Source organism: Nerophis ophidion, linkage group LG24, assembly GCF_033978795.1.
Source record: "Nerophis ophidion isolate RoL-2023_Sa linkage group LG24, RoL_Noph_v1.0, whole genome shotgun sequence".
NCBI classification, from domain to species: Eukaryota; Metazoa; Chordata; class Actinopteri; order Syngnathiformes; family Syngnathidae; genus Nerophis; species Nerophis ophidion.
In genome coordinates, this window is record NC_084634.1 from 35,226,456 (window position 1) to 35,243,235 (window position 16,780).

At 35.9% G+C, this 16,780-nt stretch overlaps 1 protein-coding gene across 1 annotated transcript in view; it reads right to left on the bottom strand.

The window, feature by feature from the left end:
- The window catches only part of LOC133542255 (protein ripply2-like), a 58,965-nt gene that overhangs the window by 1,623 nt on the left and 40,562 nt on the right, over positions 1 to 16,780 (bottom strand). The window contains exon 2 of the mRNA XM_061886195.1: positions 6,254 to 6,344. The gene's annotated coding sequence lies outside the window, so the exon portion shown is untranslated. The remainder of the gene's footprint in view (positions 1 to 6,253; positions 6,345 to 16,780) is intronic.

The window sequence follows — 16,780 nt, forward strand, 5'->3', positions numbered from 1 at the left end:
AAAACTACATTTAAATGTTTAAAAGCGAACATTAAAGCACATTTGTAAGCTTTTTTATAACAAAATGTGTCTCTATATAGGTTAAACCAGTGCGTATTTACGCTGCAAAATTGCGCAATTTGATATATAGGATAGGCCTATATATAAAAAAATGACTTAAAAGTATCAATCAAGGAATAAAACTACATTTAAATGCGAACATTAAAGCACATTTGTAAGCTTTTTTTATAACATGTGTCCTATATAGGCTAAACCAATGCGTATTTACGCAGCAAAATTGCGCAATTTGATACATAAGATAGGCCTATAAATAAAAAAAAGTGACTTAAAAGTATCATTCAATGAATAAAACTACTTTTAAATGATTAAAAGCGAACATTAAAGCACATTTGTAAGCATTTTTAAAACAAAATGTGTCTCTATATAGGCTAAACCAGCGCATATTTACGCACCAAAATTGGGCAATTTGATATATAGGATAGGCCTATATAAAAAAAATTACTTAAAAGTATCAAGAAATAAAACTACATTTAAATGTTTAAAAGCGAACATTAAAGCACATTTGTAAGCTTTTTTTTATAACAAAATGTGTCTCTATATAGGTTAAACCAGTGCGTATTTACGCAGCAAAATTGCGCAATTTGATATATATATAACAAAAATGACTTAAAAGTATCAATCAAGAAATACAACTACATTTAAATGTTTAAAAGCGAACATTAAAGCACATTTGTAAGCTTTTTTTATAAAAAAATGTGTCTCTATATAGGTTAAACCAGTGTGTATTTACGCAGCAAAATTGCGCAAATTGATATATAGGATAGGCCTAAAAAAAAAAAAATACTTAAAAGTATTAATCAAGAAATAAAACTACATTTAAATGTTTAAAAGCGAACATTAAAGCACATTTGTAAGCTTTTTTTATAGCAAAATGTGTCTCTATATAGGTTAAACCAGTGCGTATTTACGCAGCAAAATTGCACAAATTGATATACAGGATAGGCCTATAAATAAATAAAAATACTTAAAACTATTAATCAAGGAATAAAACTACATTTAAATGTTTAAAAGCGAACATTAAAGCACATTTGTAAGCTTTTTTATAACAAAATGTGTCTCTATATAGGTTAAACCAGTGCATATTTACGCACCAAAATTAGGCAATTTGATATATAGGATAGGCCTATAAATAAAAAAAATTACTTAAAAGTATCAATCAAGGAATAAAACTACATTTAAATGCGAACATTAAAGCACATTTGTAAGCTTTTTTATAACAAAATGTGTCTTTATATAGGCTAAACCAGTGCATATTTACGCACCAAAATTGGGCAATTTGATATATAGGATAGGCCTATAAATAAAAAAAATTACTTAAAAGTATTAATCAAGAAATACAACTACATTTAAATGTTTAAAAGCGAACATTAAAACACATTTGTAAGCTTTTTTATAACAAAATGTGTCTCTATATAGGTTAAACCAGTGCGTATTTATGCACCAAAATTGCGCAATTTGATATATATATAACAAACATGACTTAAAAGTATCAATCAAGGAATAAAACTACATTTAAATGTTTAAAAACGAACATTAAAGCATATTTGTAAGCTTTTTTATTACAAAATGTGTCTCTATATGGGCTAAACCAGTGCGTATTTAAGCACCAAAATTGGGCAATTTGATATATAGGATAGGCCTATATAAAAAAAATGACTTAAAAGTATCAATCAAGAAATAAAACTACATTTAAATGTTTAAAAGCGAACATTTAAGCACATTTGTAAGCTTTTTTTTATAGCAAAATGTGTCTCTATATAGGTTAAACTTTATATAGGTTAAACCAGTGCATATTTACGCACCAAAATTGGGCAATTTGATAAATAGGATAGGCCTATAAATAAAAAAAAAGTGACTTAAAAGTATCATTGAAGAAATAAAACTACATTTAAATGTTTAAAAGCGAACATTAAAGCACATTTGTAAGCTTTTTTTTTTATAACAAAATGTGTCTCTATATAGGTTAAACCAGTGCGTATTTACGCATCAAAATTGTGCAATTTGAGATATATAACAAAAATGACTTAAAAATATCATTCAATGAATAAAACTACATTTAAATGTTTAAAAGCGAACATTAAAGCATATTTGTAAGCTTTTTTATAACAAAATGTGTCTTTATATAGGCTCAACCAGTGCATATTTACGCACCGAAATTGGGCAATTTGATATATATATATAACAAAAATGACTTAAAAGTATCAATCAAGAAATAAAACTACATTTAAATTTTTAAAAGCGAACATTAAAGCACATTTGTAAGCTTTTTTATAACAAAATGTGTCCTATATAGGTTAAACCAGTGCGTATTCACGCACCAAAATTGCGCAATTTGATATATAGGATAGGCCTATAAATAAAAAAAGTGACTTAAAATTATAATTTAAGGAATAAAAATACATTTAAATGTTTAAAAGTGAACATTAAAGCACATTTGTAAGCTTTTCCTTCCATTAAAGGCTCTTATCTGCGCACCATTTGGGTGATGGGAGGTGTGAAGACACACGCGTCCCACTTGACGGATCCCCCCCGCTGCGTGGGTGTTGGAGGGGAGGGGGGGCGGGGGGGGGGGGGGGGGGGTTGTGACACGCGTCCGCGTATGCGTGCATTAGCATGATTGTCCAAAAAAAAAAAAAAAAGGAGAAAGGGGGGAGTCCATAGCTCACATAACGGGGGCCTCGGAGTGAAGTGGGCATTGGGGCCCCTGGCACGGGGTCGTTCAATTGTGTCAAATGTAAAAAAAAAAAAAACACATCATGCATGTGGAGATAAAATAGATATAATCAACGATAAGATTCAGAATATGAATCTGGTAAAGGATGCCACCCCCTGACGAAAGTACAAAATGGTTCCTTCAATTACAACAGGGGTGTCCAAACTTTTTCCACTGAGGGCCTCACACTGAAAAATCAAAAGCAAGCGAGGGCCATTTATTTAAAAAAAAAAAAAAAAAAAAACAATATATGTATAAAAAATATATACATTTAGGCCTCCACTCAGGCTTGAGTTTTGGTAAAAATAAAATGTTAAAAATGTGTCATTATTCAGTGTTATTATTTCAGTTTTAAATCTGTAGATCAACATGAGGTCTATCTGTTATAAGATTTAAGTTGTATGCTCTTTTTGTCAAAGAAAAAAATATATTAAATATTTTCACCCAATAACATTTTGAAGTAGAATATTTGAGATTATATAATAATTGGAGTCGTAAAAAAGGTCAACAACTCATAACACCATTGATTTTAATTCACTATAATTTTTGTGCAATGACACTTAAAAACAAACTCATTAAAATGGTAAAATATAAATAATATATTTTTTTTTTTTTACTGTTTACTTTTAATATAATGGTCTCGAGATCAACTTCAAATCTATTAAGTTTTTTTGTAGTTTATGTTTTTTGTTTGTTTGTTTTAGGTCCTTCTTTGACAAAAAACTGCTCAGTTTTTTTTATATGGCAAACACAAAATATGCAATATTTGCCCCAAAAATATCTCAAAGTGGAATATTTAATGTGACGTAATTGGAGCCTTGAATTGGTCAATAATTCATAATTGATTTTGATTCACAATTTTTTTTTTTTTTTTAAAGAAAGCAACATCCTGCATGGCAGCTTTGTGTTATTAGAGTAAACATTGCAACATCTTCTTGTTACATTTCACTTGTTTGCTCTTTTATACCACTTTTTATGTTTTTTATTTTTTTCCAAAGTATTTTTAAAATGTGCCGTGGGGCTGTTAAAAAAATGACCTGAGAACCGCAAATGGCCCCCCGGGGCCGCACTTTGGATACCCCTTAATTATGACTTCACTCAACAGGACGTCATCAAAGCTCGCCTTTAAGCATTCACACACAACACACACAACACACACACACACACACGTAAAGTTGAAAAGCCAGCATCAGTGATGGTATGGGGGTGAATTAGTGCCCAAGGCATGGGTAACTTACACATCTGTGAAGGCACCATTAATGCTGAAAGGTACATACAGGTTTTGGAACAACATATGTTGTCATCCAAGCGCCGTCTTTTTCATGGACGCCCCTGCTTATTTCAGTAAAACAATATCAAGCAACATTCAGCACGTGTTAAAACAACCTGGCTTCATAAAAAAGGGTGTGGGTACTTTCCTGGCCCGCCTGCAGTCCAGACCTGTCTCCCATCAAAAATATTTGGCGCATTATGAAGCGTAAAATACGACAGGGGAGACCCCGGACTGTTGAACGACTGAAGCTCTACATAAAACAAGAATGGGAAAGAATTCCACTTCCAAAGCTTCAACAATTAGTTTCCTCAGTTCCCAAACGTTTATTGAGTGTTGTTAAAAGAAAAGGTGATGTAACACAGTGGTGAACATGCCCTTTCCCAACTACTTTGGCACGTGTTTCAGCCATGAAATTCTAAGTTAATTATTATTTCCACAAGAAAAAAACAAAGTTTATGAGTTTGAGCATCAAATATGTTGTCTTTGTAGAACATTCAACTAAATATGGGTTGAAAAGGATTTGCAAATTATTGTATTTTGTTTATATTTACATCCAACACAATTTCCCAACTCGTATGGAATTTTTTATTTTTTGCCGGTCCAGACGGATTTATTTTTGCATTTTTGGTCTGATATGGTTATTTCAACATTTGGGGTTGCCGACCCCTGCTCTAAATGAAACAACAATGGGAAAGAATTCCACTTTCAAAGCTTCAACAATTAGTTTCCTCAGTTCCCAAACGTTTATTGAGTGTTGTTAAAAGAAAAGGTGATGTAACACAATGGTGAACATGCCCTTTCCCAACTACTTTGGCACATGTTGCAGCCATGAAATTCTAGGTTAATTATTATTTGCAAAAAAAAATTAAGTTTATGAGTTTGAACATCAAATATGTCGTCTTTGTAGTGCATTCAACTGAATATGGGTTGAAAATTATTTGCAAATCATTGTATTCCGTTTGTATTTACATCTAACACAATTTCCCAACTCATTTGGAAACGGGGTTTGTATTTGTGTTGTAGAATATTGGTTAGGAAATGACCCAAAACTCAATGGTCGAATCAACGTCAATGAAAATGGTCAAAAGTTTACTCGACAAAAGCCACGATTATAGAAGAAAACTTTTAAAAAATTGGCAATATTCTATTAATAATAATCGGAATTTTACTAAGCAGAATGATGATAAAAGTCATCATTTTACTCAAAATATGTCACTATTTTACAAGAACAAGAGGAATGGCAATATTGTGACAAAAAACAGAATTTTATATGACAAACGTCACCATTTTGCATTGAAAAAGTCATTCATGAGCAAAAATTTTGCAATATTACAGAAACAGAAAGAATATGAGAAATTGTTCCCAACCTTATAAGGAAAAAGTCGACACATTGTGAGAAAAAGAATGCTTTGTATGTTTTCATTTTTTCTTTATAAATGGATTTTAATCATTATTTACTTCACGTTATTACACTATAGTCTCCATATACATATTTATTTATTGTTTTAAATTAAGTTTTGGCCAAAGGGGGCGCATTTGAATTTCTTACAGACCAGAGGGGAGCACTTCACACTTTTCCACGCACTTGTTATTTCATATGTTGACCAGAGGGCGAGCACTTTTAAAACAGACAGTCAATTTGAAAAATCCCTTCTTTTTGGGACCACCCTAATTTTGATGGACTCCACCACCAGGGGTGCAAATGACACATTCTCTATTAGATTAAGGGTTGGAATTGGGGGTTAAAGCACCATGAATGATTCCCGGGCGCGGCATCGCTGCTGCCCACTGCTCCCCTCACCTCCCAGGGTCGAATCCAGATAATAATTTAGTATGTGTGTGACAATCATTGGTACTTTAACTTTAGATGCAATGGTTTTCCGTAGTGGGACCATGATTTATGTCCTATCTTGTTCACAGGTCCTCATATGGACGAAACTTATCCTTGTTGGTGTCTCAAGCAGGGTAGGAATACAAGAACACGCACACACACACACACACACATATCGTTAGTTTGTGAGGACTTTTTGCATGAGTGCAAAGCTGTTTAACAAATAAAAACAAAGTGTAATCTACTGATTTAATTAAGTCCCATTTGCAGTGTTTTTCTCCCAGTGCATCAGTAGGGGGCAGTGCAAAGCTGCATGCTGGGATGGGAGTTGAGTGATAGGTAGATAAGTGTGTGTGTGTGTGTGTGTGTGTCGCACCTCATTCAGAGATAATGGATGCCACATTTGCTGTGGGTCCTGTGGTGAGATGTGTGTGTTTTAAAGGCGACTCTCCTTCAACTTGCAGCACCTGAGGACAAAAAGAGCACGAGTTGAATGGGGAAAAAAAGTCTACATTCACAATAAAGATGTTTTGTCGCCATGCAATAAACAATAAAAAGTGGAATAAATAGAGAATCGGTGAAATGCAACGAGAAAAAGTTGCATTGTTGACTCTAATAACACCGTTTAAGTAATTTCTCAAAAAATGAATAAAAATCAATGTTGCTATAAATTATTGATTGGTTTAAGGACAAAAAGGACATAAATACAACAAACATAAAAACATGAAAAATGTCAAAATTAGAAAAAAAAGTTCCATACTAATTATACCAAACATCTTATTGATTGTTATTATAAATATACTAAACCAATTACAATATATATGATCTGAAGCTGATGTAGAGATTTAAGTGTTGAATGAAAAATAGAAATAAAAATAAAATAAAAACATTACATTTTTATGAGAGGGGGACTTTTGGATCCCTCAGGATTTTAGTGGAATTTAGCAAATGTCTTTGCTAATAAAAAAAAAAAAAGGGAAAGAAAGTCCACATTCACAATACAGATGTTTTGTCGCCATGCAATAAACAATAAAAAGTGGAATAAAAGAGAAAATTGGTGAAATGCAACGAGAAAAATTTGTATTGTTGACTCTAACACCATTTTTTGAATAATTTCTCAAAAAATGAATAAAAATCAATGTTGGTATAAATTATTGATTGGTTTAAGGACAAAAAGGACAAATACAACAAACATAAAAACATGAAAAATGTCAAAATTAGAAAAAAAAAGTTCCATACTAATTATACCAAATATCCTATTGATTGTTATTATAAATATACTAAAACAATTACAATATATATGATCTGAAGCTGATATAGAGATTTAAGTGTTGAATGAAAAATGAAAATAAAATAACAAAAACTTGACATTTTTATGAGTGGTGGACTTTTGGATCCCTCAGGATTTTAGTGGAATTTAGCAAATGTCTTTGCTAATAAAAAAAAAAAAAAAAGGGAAAGAAAAAGTCCACATTCACAATACAGATGTTTTGTCGCCATGCAATAAACATTAAAAAGTGGAATAAAAGAGAAAATTGGTGAAATGCAACGAGAAAAAGTTGCATTGTTGACTCTAATAACACCATTTTTTAAATAATTTCTCCAAAAATGAATACAAATCAATGTTGCTATAAATTATTGATTGATTTAAGGACAAAAAGGACATAAATACAACAAACATAAAAACATGAAAAGTGTCAAAATTAGAAAAAAAAGTTCCATACTAATTATACCAAACATCCTATTGATTGTTATTATAAATATACTAAACCAATTACAATATATATGATCTGAAGCTGATATAGAGATTTAAGTGTTGAATGAAAAATAAAAATAAAATAAAAACATGACCTTTTTATGAGTGGGGGACTTTTGGATCCCTCAGGGTTTTAGTGGAATTTAGCAAATGTCTTTGCTAATAAAACATTTAAAAAAAAAGGAAAAAAATAAAAAAAAAAGAGTCCACATTCACAATAAAGATGTTTTGTCGCCATGCAATAAACAATAAAAAGTGGAATAAAAGAGAAAATTGATGAAATGCAACGAGAAAAAGTTGTATTGTTGGCTCTAATAACACAATTTTTTAAATAATTTCTCCAAAAATGAATAAAAATCAATGTTGCTATAAATTATTGATTGATTTAAGGACAAAAAGGACATAAATACAACAAACATAAAAACATGAAAAATGTCAAAATTAGAAAAAAAAAGTTCCATACTAATTATACCAAACATCCTATTGATTGTTATTATAAATATACTAAACCAATTACAATATATATGATCTGAAGCTGATGTAGAGATTTAAGTGTTGAATGAAAAATAAAAATAAAATAACAAAAACATGACATTTTTATGAGTGGGGGACTTTTGGATCCCTCAGGATTTTTGTGGAATTTAGCAAATGTCTTTGCTAATAAAAAAATAAAAAAATATGAATTCAGTTTCAGTTTATTTTCAGTCTAACAAAAACATATTAAAATATGGATCACGATTCAAAAATGAATAACATGACTGAAACAGGCAGAAGCAAAAAAGCTTATATGCCCAACATAAACATTTTTACATTCAATTAAGTTACCTTTTCTAATAATTTTGTAATACTAAAAGAAATATAGTCATTCAGCATTTACATTTAAGTTGCCCTTTTAAAAAATAATACAAAAATATATACTTACACGCCTGCACTTTTTTGTAAATAGATAAACATACATACCTTCTAAATACAAAATTTAACCAAACAAACATACATTTTTTAGTTCACATAACTTTTTAAAATACACTGTGACATGTTCTTTTTGAAATTAATACATTTTTATTTCTTTACCAACAGAATTCCCACAAATTCACACCGAGAACAGATAAACATCTACGTTTAATAACTAATCTTGCTTTTGGTCAAATAAACTTAGATTCATCTCTTAGATTGTATTTGCTGGTCTGTGGAGAGAAGTATTTTTGAATTGCTTCTGGAAGAGTATTTATTTTTGCTTTGAACATTATCTGTGTTATTTTATAATAAACAATATCTTGAAATGTCATAAGTTTTGATGTAACAAATAATGGATGGGTATGGTCATAATATCCTGCTTTGTTTATTAGCCGTCCAGCTTTTTTTTTGCAGCAAAACAATATCATTAATTATGGTTTTAAAAGTGGTTCCCCAGAGTTCTACACAGTATGTCATGTATGGAAGTATCAAAGTATAATAAATTGTTAAAGAATTATAATTAAGTAATTCTTTAGTTTTATACAAAACACCAAGTGTTTTTGATATTTTTGTTTTTATATAATTTACATGTCTCCATGATAATTTATAGTCAATTATAACTCCCAAAAACTTAGTATCAAAGACACGCTCAATTGTATCTCCATTTATTTTAATATTTACTTCATTAGATACCAAATATCATAAATTTAGTTTTAGCAATATTAAGTGATAATTCATTCAAATCAATGTTGCGATGAATTATTGACCTATTTAGGGATCCACTTACTTCACATTGAATATTTCACTTTGAAAATCTTTTTGGGAAAAAAATATTTTATATTTTGTATTTTGCCTCAAAAATAGGTGTCAGGCTTGGACTTGCTCTTGGTTTGTTTTCCCGAGGTGCAAAGCGAATGGAGTGGAAACGGCGTGAAGGTAAAGACATCTTTATTTTAACACTAAAACTAAAAACAGGAACCAACAAAAAGGCGGTACAAAAAACTGGGCTGTGAAACAAAAGGCTATTAACTACAAACATGAAACAAAAACACTTGCGCGGTGGCATGAATAACAAAAACTTACGTGGACAAAATGGACAGCATTGCAAGGCATGATGAAGATAATCGAGGGCGTGAACGAGGTGATGTTGCCGGACTGACTAACTGGTAACTGTGGCTTAAATAATGAACATAAGTGAAAACAGGTGTGAGACAAGACAGGTGAACTGATTGGTCGTCATGGTAACAAAACAGGGAGTGAAAACAAAAAAAAAGGAACAGTCCAAAGGACCTGGTATTCCTAGGTAGTCTCCCATCCAAGTACTAACCAGGCCAGACACTCCTTAGCTTTGAGAACAGATGAGATTGGGGATGCTCAGGGTAATATGGACATTCAAAACTCATGACCAGACATGACAGAAAACTAAATCAGTTGGCATGGTAAGACAAACAAGGAAATGCAAAACAGAACTAAAAGTCCCAAAAACTAAACATAGCATGACCAAAACAAAACACGAACCATAGGCGTGACAATAGGGTTTCGACAAAAAAAGCTCGTAAAATGTAATAAAAATAATTAAGTAGGATTAGAGATTCAAGGGTTTCATGAAAAAAAATAATATATGACTTACTTTGAACATTTTTGAAGAGTGAAACCCTTCTGGATCCATAGGACCTAACTTGAGGGAGCCCCCAAAAAAAAAAAAAAAAAGTATATTGTATTGGTTTTGAAAATGAATAAATATCAAAATGGCCCCCGCATGTTTTGATTTTTACGTGTGCGGCCCTCAGTGGAAAAAAATGGTTAAAATCCCCATAGCATAATATTTTGCTTTTATTCATACATGGTTTACATTAAATGAAGATAACTATATGTTATCGACTTATTTTCATTACTTCCATCCATCCATCTTCTTCCGCTTATCCGAGGTCGGGTCGCGGGGGCAGCAGCCTAAGCAGGGAAACCCAGACTTCCCTCTCCCCAGCCATTTCGTCTAGCTCTTCCCGGGGGATCCCGAGGCGTTCCCAGGCCAGCCGGGAGACATAGTCTTCCCAACGTGTCCTGGGTCTTCCCCGTGGCCTCCTACCGGTTGGACGTGCCCTAAACACCTCCCTAAGGAGGCGTTCGGGTGGCATCCTGACCAGATGCCCGAACCACCTCATCTGGCTCCTCTCGATGTGAAGGAGCAGCGGCTTTACTTTGAGTTCCTCCCGGATGGCAGAGCTTCTCACCCTATCTCTAAGGGAGAGCCCTGCCACACAGCGGAGGAAACTCATTTGGGCCGCTTGTACCCGTGATCTTATCCTTTCGGTCATGACCCAAAGCTCATGACCATAGGTGAGGATGGGAACGTAGATCGACCGGTAAATTGAGAGCTTTGCCTTCCGGCTCAGCTCCTTCTTCACCACAACGGATCGGTACAACGTCCGCATTACTGAAGACGCCACACCGATCCGCCTGTCGATCTCACGATCCATTCTTCCCTCACTCGTGAACAAGACTCCTAGGTACTTGAACTCCTCCACTCGGGGCAGGGTCTCCTCCCCAACCCGGAGATGGCATTCCACCCTTTTCCGGGCGAGAACCATGGACTCGGACTTGGAGGTGCTGATTCTCATTCCGGTCGCTTCACACTCGGCTGCGAACCGATCCAGTGAAAGCTGAAGATCCCGGTCAGATGAAGCCATCAGGACCACATAATCTGCAAAAAGCAGAGACCTAATCCTGCGGTCACCAAACCGGAACCCCTCAACACCTTGACTGCGCCTAGAAATTCTGTCCATAAAAGTTATGAACAGAATCGGTGACAAAGGACAGCCTTGGCGGAGTCCAACCCTCACTGGAAACGTGTCCGACTTACTGCCGGCAATGCGAACCAAGCTCTGGCACTGATCATACAGGGAGCGGACCGCCACAATAAGACAGTCCGATACCCCATACTCTCTGAGCACTCCCCACAGGACTTCCCGAAGGACACGGTCGAATGCCTTCTCCAAGTCCACAAAGCACATGTAGACTGGTTGGGCAAACTCCCATGCACCCTCAAGAATTTTCATAACTTGTAATATATTAACTTTATTCCTGTAATATTATACTTTTACCTACTTATAAGATTACCATTTTTTTCCCCCAACATTACGACTTGTGTTTTTTTTTTCCACTTAAAAAATATTACTCAGAGTTCTTTTTCTTCTACTCGTAATCTTCTGACCTATGATTTTCATACTATCACTTTATTTGCAAATAGTCTTATAATATGATAACTTTCCTTTAATGTGACAAAATGTGTCATGATCCGCAACTTGGATCAGGTCATATTCTGGTTTTTGTTTTGTTTTATATCACTGTGAAGAGACTGAGCCAACAGCGGGCTAGGAAATACGACTGTCCTGACCAAGATGGAGGCCAGGAGGCGGGGCATGCAGCAGAGCGGAGAAGCGGGCCACGCCTGGAGCGACATTACAGCCATTAGCGTCAGGTGCGGACACAACACACCCGCGCCCAATCGCTATATCTTCAACTGCAGCATAAAAACGGCGAAGGAGGAGCGATCTAGGCAGAAGAAGTAGGAGACAACCAGACGGAAGATCGGACGAGCACTGAAAGAGCGACCGACTGACTGCGAGCGACTTTTATTTGCAAAAATAAAGAGTCAAACCCGTGCAAAGCCATGTCCTCTGTTGATGATCCATGCAAACCACACGATGGCGGCAGGAAGTCTGTTACAATCACATCTTGTTTGCGTTTGTTTTCCGTAGTTCCTGGTGGCACTTACAGTTTTGTTCTGTTGTCCTGACTACGCATTTGTGTCAACCTGCCTTGTGTTTTTGACGCGCACCTGCCTCCTAATTTCTGTCCGTATATATAAGCCTGCATTTTCCGTTACTCATCCTCGCTGTCTAGTTTGCTGTCCGATGCAACAGGTGACATCGCTATCCCCGATTGTGGTAAAGTATTTTTTATACTCGTTAGCTTCCTCGCTATTCGTTTGTTTGTTCCCCTAGCTTTCATGCTAGCGCCTTTAGTTCCTTCTAGCTCTCATGCTAGTTCTGTTCGTTTTGTCTGTAGTGCCTTGTGCAAGTGTTTTTTGTTCCTAGTCTGTTTTTGTAGTTCCTTACCTTTACGCTGTGTCTTGTCCGCCTGCGTCAACGAGAGAACGCAACTGCATAGCCACAATGCCAGCCAAGCGTCACAAAATGTGTTTTCTTGTATTGTAACTTTATTTGCGCAGATTTTCATATTCCCCCCCCGTATCATTGCAATTTTCTTTGAACAGATTTTGCCACTTTTCAACACACCTTTTTTTCCCTCATAATATTACCACTCTTCCACAAAACCCCAAACCAGGGAAGTTGGCACATAAATAAAATCAGAAAAGAATAGAATAGAAGAATAGAATGGACTTTATTGTCATAATATTTGCATATAACGAGATTAAAGACTCCAACTTAAGGTGCGGTAGTGGGAACAAATATGGGGTAAAATAAATAACACAAGAGGTAATAAAGGAAAAAACTAACAATAGACTACAATCCAATAAAAATAATAAGCAATCCAGGAATTTAGTTTCAACATCTACGGTCCGTAATATCATCAAAAGGTTCAAAGAATCTGGAGAAATTACTGCAGGTAAGCGATGATATTACACACCTTTGATCCCCTCAGGCGGTACTGTATCAAAAAGCAACATCAGTGTGTAAAGGATATCACCACATGGGCTCAGGAACACTTCGGAAAAACCACGGTCGGTAACTACAGCTGGTCGCTACATCTGTAAGTGCAAGTTAAAACTCTACTTTGCAAAGCGAAAGCCATTTATCAACAACACCCAGGAACGCTGCCGGATTCACTGGGCCCAAGCTGTTGTGTTTACTAAGGGGAGATGACGACACAGTTCCACAAGAGGGCGGTATAGTTTTATGTATTTTATTATATATACATATACACAATATAATATATATAATAATGAACACGATACTAATATACTTAAGGAAAATGGAGTGTGTGATAAGATCCAAAAGGAAATGGGTGTAAGACTATGTGTGGTATTTAACTGGAGCGTTTTACCGTAAATGTTGGAGGTGCGTGTTGAGAGGCAGGAGCGAGTCGTCGTAGTCCGGGGGCCAGCGAGGAGTCAAGAACCAGGAAGCGCGACTGAGGCAACTGTGGGAACTGCGGGGTGAGGGAGGACACGGCGATCAACGCAGGGAAAGCACAGAGATCAGGACAGAGAGAGAAAGCATAAAGCAAGAGTATGCTTACGGTACACCAACAGAGGGTTATATTCCGGCGCGGGATGGCAGGTTGAGCAGGCTTAAGAAGGCAGCTCGCTTATAACAGCCAGGTGTGCTGATTGCCGGCGAATGATTGCAGCTAGCGGCTGCTGCAGGGTGGATACGCGTCCCTGGATCTGCGGGGCTGTGCGCATGTCCCGAGGTCCGTGAACCAGAGCGCAAGGATGATAACGTTCCCACCCAAGGCATGTTATCATGGACGCCCCTGCTTATTTCAGCGAGACAATGCCAAGCCACATTCTGCATGTGTTACAACAGCGTGTCTTCAAAGTAAAAGAGTGCTGGTACCGGACTGGCCTGCCTCTAGTGTAATGGATATCACTACATGGGCTTAGGAACACTTAAGAAAAATACTGTCAGTAACTACAGTTTGTCGCTACATCTGTAAGTGCCAGTTAAAACTCTACTATGCAAAGCGAAAAGCCATTTATCAACAACACCCAGAAACGGCGCTGGCTTCGCTGGGCCTGAGCTCATCTAGGATGGACTGATGCAAAGTGTAAAAGTGTTCTGTGGTCTGACAAGTCCAAGTTTCCAATTGTTTTTGGAAACTGTGGACGTCGTCGCCTTCGGAAAGAACCATCCGTACTGTCATAGGCTCAAAGTTTAAAAGGCATGTGCATCTGTGATGGTATGGGGGTGCATTAGTGCCCAAGGCATGGGTAACTTACACATCTGTGAAGGCACCATTAATGCTGAAAGGTACATACAGGCTTTGGAGGAACATATGTTGCCATCCAAGCAACGTTATCATGGACGCCCCTGCTTATTTCAGCAATACAATGCCAAGCCAAGCTTCATAGTAAAAGTGCGGGTCTTAGACTGGCCTTCCTGTAGTCCAGACCTGTCTCCCATTGACAAGGTGTGGCGCATTATGAAGCCTAAAATACCAAAACGGAGACTGTTGAACAACTTAAGCTGTACATCAAGCAAGAAAGGGAAATAATGCCACCTGAAAAGCTTCAAAAATTTTGTTTTCTCAGTTCCCAAACGTTTACGGAGTGTTGTTAAAAGAAAAGGCCATGTAACACAGTGGTAAAAATGCCCCTGTGCCAACTTTGTTTGCCATTAAAATCTAATTTAATGATTATTTGCAAAAAAAAAATTATAAGAATAATTCTCAGTGTGAACGATAAGTATTTTATCTTTGCAGTCTACTCAATTGAATATTTTCAAAACTTGGACTATGGTGTGGTTTGTTTTCCCGTGGTGCAAAGCCATTGGAACGGACATGGCGTGACGGTAAGGACATCTTTTAATTAATAACTCAAAAAAGGTACAAACGAAAAGCGCTCACAGAGGAGGTACAAAAACGTGGCTATGAAAACAAAGACTTGCACTAAAGGCAAAACTATGGACATAAAACAAAACTTGTAAACTATGGCGGGAATTAAGAAAACTTACTTGGACCAAGAAAAGAGTGTGAAAAAGGCAGCATGGTTCATCAGCATGGATTAGGAGGGTGAGTAGAAGGTGATGTCACCAGACTGAGTGCCTGGCAACTGCAGGCTTAAATGGTGACGTGCTGATTGACAACAGGTGCATGAATCCAAGTGAATCAGGTGCATGAGTCGTGAGAAAAGGTGAACTATTGGTAGTCATGGAAACAAAAACAAACCAGGGTGCGGGAAAACAGGAACTAATGGAGTCAAAAACAAAAACAGAACATAACTAAACAAAACATGATCACAAAGACATGACAAATATAAGTTGAAAATGATATGCAAATCATTGTATTCTGTTTTTTTTTTACCTTTTACACAACTAACTTTACTGGTTTTGGGGGTTTTTAGAGTCACAATATCCTTCTGAGCGCAAAGTGCAAAAGCAACATAATAAAATCAAAAATCAAAAAACAAGCCTCTGAGTCCACTTGTGCTTCCCAGCAGGAGTTGGGAGTGATCCTTTATAATGGGACTGGAAGGAAGAGAGGCCGTTTAACAGGCGGTTGAGGCAATGGGAACAAAGGAGCGGAAGCTTGAAGTTACTGATATGTTTAGTTTCCTCATTCAGACCTTTCTTGTGGGTATATTTCATGGATAGTAGACGGCAGTCAAACATAAGATATACATGTAGACTGCACTACGATGGCAATATAACTCAAGTAAACAACACCAACATTTTATATGTTACATTGAAAATATAGAACATTTTGGTTCTGCTTACCGACCTCGAAGCAATTTTATCTAGTACATGGTTTGATGATAAATGTGACCAGTAGATGGCAGTCAAACATAAGAGACATGTGTAGACTGCAATATGATGGCAACATTTTATATGTTCCACACTGCAAAACCTGACATCTAAGTAAGATGAAATATCTCAAATAAGGGTGATAATTGCTTATTTTCTGTCTGATAAGATCATTCTTCTCACCAAGCAAATTTTATGTTAGAGTGTTTTACTTGTTTTAAGTGTTTTGGTCCTAAATTATCTTAGTAAGATATTACAGCTTGTTGCTGATATGTGATGACCTATATTCAGTTAAAAAAAAAAAAAAGTGCTTGAAACTAGAATTTTAACTTTTGCAAGCTCATAAATGTTTTATTTTTTTTGCAAATAATAATTATCTTCAAATTTCATGGCTGCAACACATGCCAAAGTAGTTGGGAAAGGGCATGTTCACCACTGTGTTACATCACCTTTTCTTTTAACAACACTCAATAAACGTTTGGGAACTGAGGAAACTAATTGTTGAAGCTTTGAAAGTGGAATTCTTTCCCATTCTTGTTTTATGCAGAGCTTCAGTCGTTCAACAGTCCGGGGTCTCCGCTGTCGTATTTTACGCTTCATAATGCGCCACACATTTTTGATGGGAGACAAGTCTGGACTGCAAGCGGGCCAGGAAAGTACCTGCACTCTTTTTTTACAAAGCCACGCTGTTGTAACACGTGCTGAA